The 11,118-nt window shown below is 42.2% G+C and overlaps 1 long non-coding RNA gene across 25 annotated transcripts in view; it reads left to right on the plus strand.

The window, feature by feature from the left end:
• Positions 1-7,895, plus strand: part of LOC146200080 (uncharacterized) — a 64,790-nt gene extending 56,895 nt beyond the window's left edge. For 22 of the 25 annotated variants that reach the window (XR_014705184.1, XR_014705183.1, XR_014705179.1 and 19 more), the window contains one exon: positions 7,336-7,515. This is a non-coding gene — a long non-coding RNA (uncharacterized LOC146200080). Of the gene's footprint in view, positions 1-7,335; positions 7,516-7,647 lie in introns of those variants that run through there. The other 3 variants (XR_014705182.1, XR_014705185.1, XR_014705181.1) reach the window with 1 other exon arrangement.
• Positions 7,896-11,118: the final 3,223 nt, after the last annotated feature.

The raw sequence follows: 11,118 nt of genomic DNA on the forward strand, positions 1-11,118 counted from the left end.
TTCATATAAGCCATTACTTTTTCAATGCCTGATGGTTAAGGAAACAGCTTTAAAGTGTACTGTAGCCGTGAAGTAGTGCGTGGGGAAGTATTTAAATCTATAAGCGTTGTATGGGCCAATTGATTTATCATAAACGCAATGTATGCGATACTTAAGGAGCAAGAAACAAATGGGCTAAACAATGCTCATGTGATGAGCTTGTAACGCGCAGCATTTCATCCGTTTGTGTCTGATGCTCTAAATAGAGCACACATGTTACTATTGTATCACCATAGTTGACCTAAGCGTTTGGAATTGAAACTTAATTTTTATTACTGCTAACGAAATCGTAAACAATATTTCTTGGAAAACCAAATTGGCGCCGCCAAGTGAACCCCTTTCTTTAATTCAGTTCAGTTCAGTCGTTCAGTCGTGTCCGACTCTTCGTGACCCTATTGACCATGTCACGTCACGCTTTCCGGTCTCTCACTATCTTCCTAACATCACATAACTTCATCTGCAGTGCCTCGAGGATGCCATCTAACCATCGCGTTCGCTGCCTACCCCTTTTCGGCGACCCTCAACCTTTCCCAACATCAAATCTTTCTCCAGCGACTCCTCTCTTCTCATCAGATGACCAAAGTAGCTGAGCTTTAACTTTAGAGTTTGACCCTCCAATGAGCAGTCAGGGTTTATGGTCGACAATATCGACTGATTTGATCTTCTGGCAGTCCAAGGAACTCTCAAGAGTCTTCGCCAGCACCACAATTCAAACGCGTCAATTCTTCGGCGGTCAGCCTTTTTCACAGTCCAACTCTCGCATCCATACATCACAACTGGAAAGACTATAGCACGAGTTATACGGGTCTTGGTTGGCAGACTAATGTCTCTGCTCTTTACTAGGCGGTCAAGGCTAACCATTGCTCTCTTTCCCAGAAGCAGGCGTCTCCTAATTTCATGGCTGCAGTCTCCTTCCGAGGTAATCTTGGAGCCCAAGAAGAGGAAATCTGTCACAGCTTCCACTTCTTGTCCCTTGATGCTCCAGGACTTGATAGGGCAAGACGCCATGATCTTTGTCTTTTTAATGTTCAGTTTAAGCCCAAACTTCTCACTCTCTTCTTGTACGCGCATCAGAAGTCTCTTGAGTTCCGCTTCACTTTCTGCCATTAAAGTGGTATCATCCGCATATCTAAGGTTGTTGATACGTTTTCCAGCAATCTTCACTCCAGCTGAAGACTCGTCCAGACCAGCCTTCCTCATGATGCACTCTGCATATAGGTTAAATAGGCAGGGCGACAGTATGCAGCCTTGCCTCACTCCTTTCTCAATTGGAAACCAATCAGTAAGACCATGCCCAGTTCTGACTGGGGCCTCTTGCCCTTCATACAGGTTCCTGTGGAGACAGATGAGGTGAATTGGAACTCCCATCTCTTGGAGAGCTTGCCACAATCTGCTGTGATCTACGCAGTCAAATGCTTTCGCATAATCAATAAAGCAGAAGTAGATGGGTTTCTGGAACTCTCTTGCTTTTTCCATGATCCAGCGAAGGTTGGCAACTTGGTCTCTAGTTCCTCTGCCCTTGCGAAACCCAGCTTGCACGTTCGGAAGCTCCCGATCCACATACTGCTGCAGCCTACCTTGGAGGATTTTCAACATCACCTTGCTAGCATGCGAAATAAGCGCGATCGTGCGGTAGTTGGAACAATCTTTGGCACTGCCTTTCTTTGGAATGGGGATGTAAACTGACCTCCTCCAATCCTGTGGCCACTGCAGGGTTGTCCAAATCTTCTGACATAATGTATGCAGAATGTTAACAGCGTCATGGTTGAGGTTTTGAAGCAACTCAGCTGGAATGCTATCAATTCCGCTAGCTTTGTTCTTAGCAAGGCTGGCTAAGGCCCATTCAACTTCACTCTTCAGGATGCCCGGCTCGAGATCAGTGATCACAACCGTCTTATGTTGGGTTTGCACATTCGGGTCCTTCTTGTACAGTTCTTCTGTGTATTCCTGCCACCTCTTCTTTATCTCTGCGGCTTCAGTGAGGTCCTTGCCTCGTTTGTCCTTTATCACGCCCATCTTAGCACAGAAGCTTCCTTTGATATCTTTGATTGTCTTATATAGAGCTCTTGTGTTCCTTAATTGGCTGTTGTCCTCAATTGCTTGGCACTGTATGTTCAGGAAGGCATTCTTATCTCTCCTTGCTATTTTCTGAAAATCCGCATTGAGAACCTTGTATCTTTCTCTTTCCCCCATAACTTTTGCCATCCTCCTTTCCTCAGCTATTTGCAAAGCCTCTTCAGATAACCAGTTTGCTTTCTTCCATTTCTTTTGCTTTGGAACTACCTTAGTAGCAACTTCTTGTATTATATCACGAACATCAGTCCACATCTCTTCGGGCTCCTTGTCTTCTAGATCTAATTCTTGAAATCGATTCCTCACTTCCACAGCATATTCTAATGGAACTTGATCCAAATTATACCTGAAAGGCCTTCTAGTTTTCTGCGTTTTCCTCAATCGAAGCTTAATCTTGGCAACAAGAAGCTGATGATCGGTGCCACAATCGGCCCCAGGCCTTGTTTTTACTGCTTGTATAGCGCTTCTCCATCTCTGTCGGCAAATAATATAATCGATCTGATTCCTGTACAGACCGTCCGGCAAAGTCCATGTGTACAGGCGCCTCTGAATTATTTAAGAACTGGAAGTCTGCTACAATTTCGGTGGCGAATTATTGCAATGCTATCGTTATAAGGATATGGGCGAGGAGCCTCACTGCAATCCAAATGCAAATGACATGAAACGTTAAACAGTCTTCTGGAATAGATCATATAAACGATGTCTGAACACGTCTGTGTAATCTAAGGATTAACACAGGCGCTCACTGAATTGGATTCGTGTCTCGCTTGTCAAATGATTTTTCAACCATTTCATTACAAAACAAAGAATAGCCGCTTCTGTGGGCAAGAAAGGAGAAGATTAATAAGGATTGCAACATTAAGAACCTGCAGAAATGCACATAATAACATTTTTCCACCGCGTCCTGCTCTGTCTGGTATAACACTTGACAGCTTTAGAAAAGTAAGCTGTATGATATCATATGTACGCCAAAAGAGGAGCATTTTATGTTACCTTAATACATAAGAGATTATAATGATGATGCGCTCAGCTGGGAGGCGCCGAATGCATGTAATTCACTTGGCCCCAGCGAGAACTTCTATCTTACGAAGCTCCCCTGCAGGATCAAAACGATCCTCTTGATTCGGAAATCGTATGCTTTCGAACTGTAGTTCCTATTAACTTTGGAGGGAAACGACAAGCACTAGCCTGCAGCTTGATGGAACTCAGTAAGATCAAATTCGACGCTGGGGTAGGACTACAAGTACATAGAATTGGTTTACGGTGCAGACGTTTGATATGTGGTATTGAACGACTCAAACATGCATTGGTGGCGTTTGAGGTGAGAATCGTACTGTAAGGCATTCGGAATCATGTTTGATCACCTGCATCTCTCGGACATGACGTTGCCGAGCCGCGAGTTGCATTTAAACCTTGAGTCCACTGGCATTTCACCGCGGAAAGAGAACTTCGATTAGGCAACCTTAGGCTTAGCAACAGAACCCCGTAACGAAGCGGAACAGTGTGGCCCCTTGAGTAAATTTCAGTTCTTTGTATCGCTTTCAGGGCCATGCGGTAAGTGCTGTTTCTTCTTTAATGAACGTCTTATGAACGTCTTATGTTCACCTTCATTTTCCTATTCACCGAACGATGGCCTTGTGGAAGAGTACCTGCCTCGTATTCGAAAGGTCTAAGGTTCGATACCCAAAAACGCCGGAGGATACTCATCGAATGTTTAATGGTGTCCCTTGTTCAGGGCTCGACATTTCAGGAGTTAAATTGGTCTTGGACAAAATTGGTCTTAGACATAACCAAAACAATAACGAAATCTTTCGCAATAGCATCTTAGAAAGGGCGACACAACTCTTGATCTGCGCATTCTTTTAATATTCTTGTGCAAAGGGCGATTTCTTGCGTACTGAGTGATAAGGCAACGCACATAGAAAAGAATATTTTCTATAAAAGCCGAGCAACGTTCTCTGTCGTAACTGCATTTTCGGAAGCCACAAAATATAAATACACTGAAAAGAATAGGAACGGAAGAATTCTGTAAGAACGGAAGAGGTGATGTAACTGTAGTCGTGTAGTCGTTGCTCGCGCGCCTTATCTTGTAGGCGCGTTCTTTCAAACTCCTCACACACAGCGGCGCGTGACAAACCGCAACAAAGGACCTGCGATTTCAGTCAGTAAACGAGCCTGGTAAAAACTTAAAGGCGCTCGCTTTGTAAGGTAGCTCGGCCCGAAATAAGGCACACGAGGCGGAATTGCTCTTTCCCTCTAACAAAGAACGGAGGACGCGTAGAGGAGGAAAATCTATATAGACCGGAAAAAAAAAAAAAAAAGAAAGAGCATGGTACCAAAATAAATTCGCAGGGAGGAACAAAGGAATGTTGCGCACCGTCGAATAACGCCGAAAGTTGGAGATAAAAGAGAGGAAGATAAAATGAACGGAGACGGCACAAGTCCAAGGGCAAGAAAACGGACAGTGCGCGCAATTCTCTCTCGGAGACGGTAGGTTTGCTGCTACCGCGCGTTGTCTCGGATCTTTTTCGGACAATGTCGGGAGATGGAGCGAGAGAGGGAAAGAGAGTGGAAGGGCGAAAAACCGTAACTGAAAAAGGAAGGAGAGGGGGAAAAAGGCTACAGGGAGGAAGAAGAAAAAGGAAAAGAGTAGCCGTCGTTTCCTTGCCCTTATCTCGGGCTGTCAGGGGAACGAGAAAACCGCGGCGGCAGTAGTCCGGCAGCACAGCCGGCCCCATAGCGATTGCCGAGGTCTCGCTTTGTGCTGCCGACGGATGTGGGGCAGCACAGCGGTGGTAGCGAAGGCGCCTTGCAACTGGTATCCATGTGGCGCTAGGCACAAACCTCGCGATGACACAGGAGCAACACGCCGGGTACTAGTTATTTTTATTTTATAGCGGGCCTATGTTAAACAAGATGAGAAAAGGCAGCTTTAGGGAGAAAGCCGCCTTTGCTTTGATAAAAGACCTGGAAAGCCGCAAGTACCGCAGCAGCGGAATGGCAGTGTTGTGGGCGATTAAATGGCGTTCGCTAAAATTGGGTGATAACCGGTGAGGCAATTTTAACAACTAACGCTGTCTTTTTCTTTGTAGTTCAACAAAAGAATCATACCACTTGCTTGTTACCTTAAAGAAGCACAATCGGGATGCACTTGCTGACGACTGTGGTACGAGAGAGGTGCCAAAATATAGCAGCGAAAAATATCTGACATCATGTAGCTGGCCGCACTGCAGAGGAAAGCATTGGCATAAAAGCAACTAAAGTGCGTAATGTGTACTTATACAATTAATAACTACCGATCGCGTGTATACACGTGCATATATTAATTCCTCCTGCCTGATGTACTTATTTGGACATGCAGCGAGCTACATATTTGGCCCAAGCAGGAGGGGCAGACTGTTACACTATAAAAGCCATAAAACCACCAGCCGCAACAGCCGCAAGTCATTTACAGGACACAAAACCCAACATTCACTAAAGCACCAACACTAGGAGCTATACAAAAAAATCCTTAAATTTTTTTTCGCGAACCTCTTGGATTGACATAAACCCGAAGAAAGGCCATTCCAATTCGCGCCAGTATTGGGGAAAAAACTCAACTGAAACCCATTTGTTCTTAAGAAAATTGGCGCCAGGGAATGGTCATATACGTGTCGAGTTCCTCTAGTGGTCGCCAATTTCACACAGTCGGGAAGATCTGCCTTCAGGTTGCTTGAGTCGTAACCATAAAACAATACTATGCGGTTGAACTTTCTTCTTACCGCTAAAGATTGCAATTTACTCTTTAGAGTTAATGCAGCCTGTCCATCGTATTTACCACAAACAAAATGAAGTGCTTTTTTCTGTACACTCTCCAGTTGGGCGATGCCCTTTTTTATTATGCGGATCCCAGCCAGCTGCCGCATATTCACGTCGGCGCCTAACACGAGCCTTGTATGCAGTGATTCTAGCACTGATTGATGCATTTCTAAGTTTCTTTTTAATAAACCATAATTTCTTCAGTGCGGACGCAGATATCTCAGAAATATGCCAGTTCCAAGTAAGCTTGTTGTGAGAGTTATTCCGAGGTATTTAGAGCTCTCCACTTCTAAAATAGAAGGGTTGTCAGATATGTAACTATACTGCCTGGGTACATTTTTTTCTCGTGATTCGTAAGAAAATGCATTTTTTTCTTGGTTAATAACCGTACCCCATCGCGCAAACCGGTCTGATACTGATACTAAGGTTTTCTGCAGCGATATGTAGGCATAATCACTCAATGTTTCAATGAACGCAACACAGTCACCAGCGAATAGCCTCACAGATACATCCTTTTCAACAGGATTCACTAGGTCATTGACATAGATAATCAATAACAATAAATATAAAAATAATGTGAACTCCTGAAGTCACCTGTAACATGTCGGAACAGCAATCTCGGATAAACACAAATTGTCTCATATCTGTGAGATAGGCGCTAATCTATTGAATAATAAAAGAAGGAAACCCTAATATGTCTAGTTTAAACAGCAATTTTCCACCAGACACCGTGTTAAATTCCTTACTGAAGTAAACAAATAAGACGTCACTTATCCCAGAAGCATCCAGTACCCTTGAGATTTCATGCACGGCGGATACAAGTTGTGTAACAGCATCCCTTTCCTAAACCCATGCTGGTAAGATGATAAAAATTTACGGTCTTCTAAACATTTAACCATTAGCATGATCTAACAGTTTACAGCAATTGTTGGTCAAAGAAACTGGGCGATAATTGGTCACTAGTTCACTGTCCCCTTTTTTATGTCAGTGCTCGTAAAAGAACCCTCGGCGGACGAAATTTCTGGAGTCCTCCATTACGGCGTCTCTCATAGCCTTAGTTGCTTTGGTACGTTAACCCTAGCTACAAACCAACCAACCAACCTTTTTTAAAAATCGGAACAACACGAGCCTTACGCCAAGGAGACGACAGCATAATACTTATGGCCAGGGACAAGTTAAACATCTCAGTCAAGTATTGGGCTATGTGTTCAGCGTAGTACTTGAGAATTGTATTCAGAACCTCATCGGGTCCCGGAGATTTTTTAGCATTAAGAATGGGTAACATGTCTATAACCCCAGCGAGGCTAATTACCAAATCCGTTTTTAAAGTGGAAGGGATCTGAGATTTCCATTCATCATGCTTTGTGAACAAACTCTGAAAGTAATTGCTGAAACACGTTGCGATCGTACTTGCGTCTGTTACAGTTTCATCGTCAATTTTGGTCCCAGTGATTTCCTGCCTGGAAGGATTCAAGTCGCGCCAGAACATTTGTGGGTCCGACCACACTAAAGCTTCAAGCCTGTTTTCATAGAAGTTATTCCTGGCCTCCTTCACTTTTTTGCCATCCTTGTTTTTAAAGAATAAACAGCGAAGTTCCTGTTCCGTGCTGCTTCCTAAAACTTTTAATTTATCGTTTATCGTGGATTATATCCCTATTAATCCAGTAATTTTCACTGCGTTTAACGACCTTCTTCAAAGGAACAAATTTATTAATATTGAAATTAACTTCATTGCAGGACTGTTCCCAGCAACCCTCTATCAAAATCAGAGTCAGAATTTATTCAGCGAGCAATAATTGAATACAAAGATTTTGGTAAATACAGGAGGTCCCAAAGCCAAAGGCTGCACAGGAGACCTCCTATTGCAAGTATGCAAATAAAAAATGATTACATACAAACAACAGCATGTGAAGCTGGAAAAGTTATGGAATATAATTGTAGAACACGTTGAAATACAGGAATGCGTAAATATAAACAAAATATAATTTGGGAACGTGTTATATAAATGTAGAACAGATAAAAACAATAGAATGTGATAAGTATTTCTTATCAATGACAAAAAAACATTAATTAGCGCAATAGCATAAAAGTATGAAAACTACGCTTGAAAGCATGAATGTTAGACGATTGCTTTATGCTGAATGGTAATCAATTCCGCAAAAAAGAGGCAGAGTAATTAAAAGTGAATTTGCCGTAATTCGTTCTATGTCTATGTCGTAAACGTTTTTTTTTTGCATAAAAAGCGAGTGAAACCATGTCGCGGGAACTGAGTACTGTAATGATTGAAATGCGAAGTGATCCATTCATGGACCTAAATATGAGGATCCCAATAGAATAACCAGGCATGGATGAGACTCTAAAAATGTTATGAGCTTGCAGTAACGACGCAGCACTGCACAAATGACTATTAGACGTAATGGTGCATTTGGCTTGATTTTGTATGTGTTGTAGCAGTGCTATGTGTGTTCTGTACGTGTTCTCGCAAGACTAAATACAATAGCTAATATGATTATGCATGAAAGCATAGTAGAGTGAAATGAGCGTGTGTAAATTGAAGGAATTTTGCAAATTGATGAGCACGCTTAAGCCGTATGCTGCTTTTCTTAGAAGGGATGATATATGTCTGTTAAATCTAAAGTGACAATCAAGATCTATGCCAAGAAACATCGCATGATCAGGGTCACAGAGTATGCGAGAGCTGGAGGGAAATGTGTAGAGATGCAGGAATAGTCTTGTGAGGAGAACAAAAGATGACAGAGGCAAATTTATAGGCATTAATTGTAAGCATGTTATTTCGACACCAGGTTACTAAGTTTGCTGCTTCGCTTTCAATTTATGTGTTACAGAATCTATGTACGTGTCAGATGTAATTATAGTAGTACCATCAGCGTATAATATACATTAAAATATTTAAGGCACGGGCAGATAACTATTGCATATTAAAAAAAGTGGTCCAAGGATGAAACCATGGACAACGCCAGCATTAGTAGCGTTCGGTGCAGAATAAGTATCAGAATTGCAAACTGCTTGGATTTGGATAAGTAGGTAGCTGCAGATAAATGTTAGTGCAAGACCGGATACTCCAAAGGTATTTTATTTATCAAAAAGTATGTTGTGCTTAATTGATCGTGTCATATTCCTTCGAAAAATTCGAATAATGAGCCAGCTAATTGACCCGATCAATGGCATCTTTAATCTTATCAGTTAAAGAAATTAGGGCTAATTCAGCTGAAGAACCAGACCTGAATCCGAACTGATTAGAAAATATGATGTTACATTTTGCGAGGTAATTTGCCAGAAAGACGACGAACAGCATTTGAATGACTTAGCTAAAAGAGAAAAGAATGGCAATGGGGCGATGGTTACTTGTTAGGCGTCTGTCGCTTTTTTTTTGAAAATGTATATTAGTTCGGGTTTTTTTTTTTAGTGCGGTAAGGAAGATGCCTGTCTTGAAGATTAAGTGGACGATGTAAGAGAACACATTGCAAATCAGAGAAGATATTAGCTTAATATGAAAAGAATGGAAGTTCTCAAGGCCTGGACTTGCAGCTTTCTGATTGATAATGACGGTGCGCACCTCATCAAAAAAAAAAAAAAAAACGTGAAAACAAAGAAACTATGAGTTAGGCGAGGGTACACGTGAATGGGATGAGTAACGTGAGGCTGATCTATGACAAATGAATCAATGAAAGAATTCGCAATGTCACGAGTATCACGGCAAATATGCGTATCTTTTTTACTTCCTTTATTGAACCCGTAGTAGGAGTCCTATTTATGAATGAATTGACCACTTTGCATTAATTTTTAGAATCACTACCAGCTTTGTTTGTTTCAGATTCCTAATATTTCTCCTTACCAGTTTTGAGTAGCCTCCCGAGTACATTGCTGTAAGGTTTATATCGTGACCTTAAATGAATATTGAATGGCCGCTTCAGAATCCTTTTATACAAGTTATCCTTTTTCCGTAGACATTTCAACAGACCGCCTGTTAACCATGGGTTGTAAGGGTTGGAATGCCTTTTTCTGCAATATATCACTGTTGTAGATGATGTATCAAGACCTTTACCAAGTGTAGCAGTGAATGCTTCAAAAGCAACTTTAAGGTCATCTATCAAAGTAATTGGTAGCCAATCTGCGTTAGCAATTGGTTCATAAAATAATAAGGAATTCAAGCGTTTCGTGGTAACCTGCACATGACCATCAACAGGGATAGATGTCATTTGCACAAAAATAGGGGGGTGATCAGTTATTTTAACCTCGACTACGCCAGCTTTGGGGGATGTAATTAAGTCAGACAGCGCCTTCTCCTGCTAATCAAATTATAGGTTTAGCAACTGTTCTCCTAAGAAAGCTGTTAACGTTTGGTTGCAATAAACTAGCAAAATAGAATATTAATTTATTACTTTTCTGGATATTCATACACGCGCATTCACCGCCAATGCCCGGCAAGGGTCACTGAATTTGAGAGTTAACTACTTCTTACTTATTTCATTAACTCTGGTGCCTAATACAGCAGTACATGAGAGACCTGCATGAAGAACGTCGTAACATTGATGCCTCTTATAATGACGACTAGATGTCAATCTCCATGCAATGCATACATATTACTAGAGATAAAATAGCACGTCTATAAAATGATACCTTGTCTACTCTGCCCATCATTAAAATTACGCAAAGCTAACAGTCTTCTCCGCAATACCCGAGCTCCAAAAGACCTGTTTGCTGAGAAAGAGAATATTCAGAAAGGCCCTACTCCGCGATTTTGCCAAAATGCACGTCGATTAGGACTCCCATCCACAAGCGAATATAACTCTGACGCGGGCTCATTATAAAAAATTACGAAAAATACTCTGTTTTGAAGTGCAAATAGCGCGGTGCTCTCTTAGGGAAGGAGCAGCGATGGTAAACAAAGCAATCAGCCGGGTTCGAGGCCGACTGCTCCTCCGCGCTTGGGAAACGAACTGCGTAGTGTATTGCCACACTGTCTTATTTAGCGATTATCGCACGCGGGGGAGCATGCTTATTACCCCCATCGAGGAACGGTGTTCTTTATTGGAAACTAGGCCACCGCGCGAGCGACGGCAGCTTTAGAACTTGCCTATACTCTTCCGGGGCGTATTTGTTTTGGCTTTATGCTCATTTCTACGAAGCAGTTATGGCTGGCGAAGTGTAGAATGAAGCGTACACTGAGGCAGCGTTTTAGAAGAT

Source organism: Amblyomma maculatum, chromosome 2, assembly GCF_055883805.1.
Source record: "Amblyomma maculatum isolate TAMU_Amacu chromosome 2, ASM5588380v1, whole genome shotgun sequence".
NCBI classification, from domain to species: Eukaryota; Metazoa; Arthropoda; class Arachnida; order Ixodida; family Ixodidae; genus Amblyomma; species Amblyomma maculatum.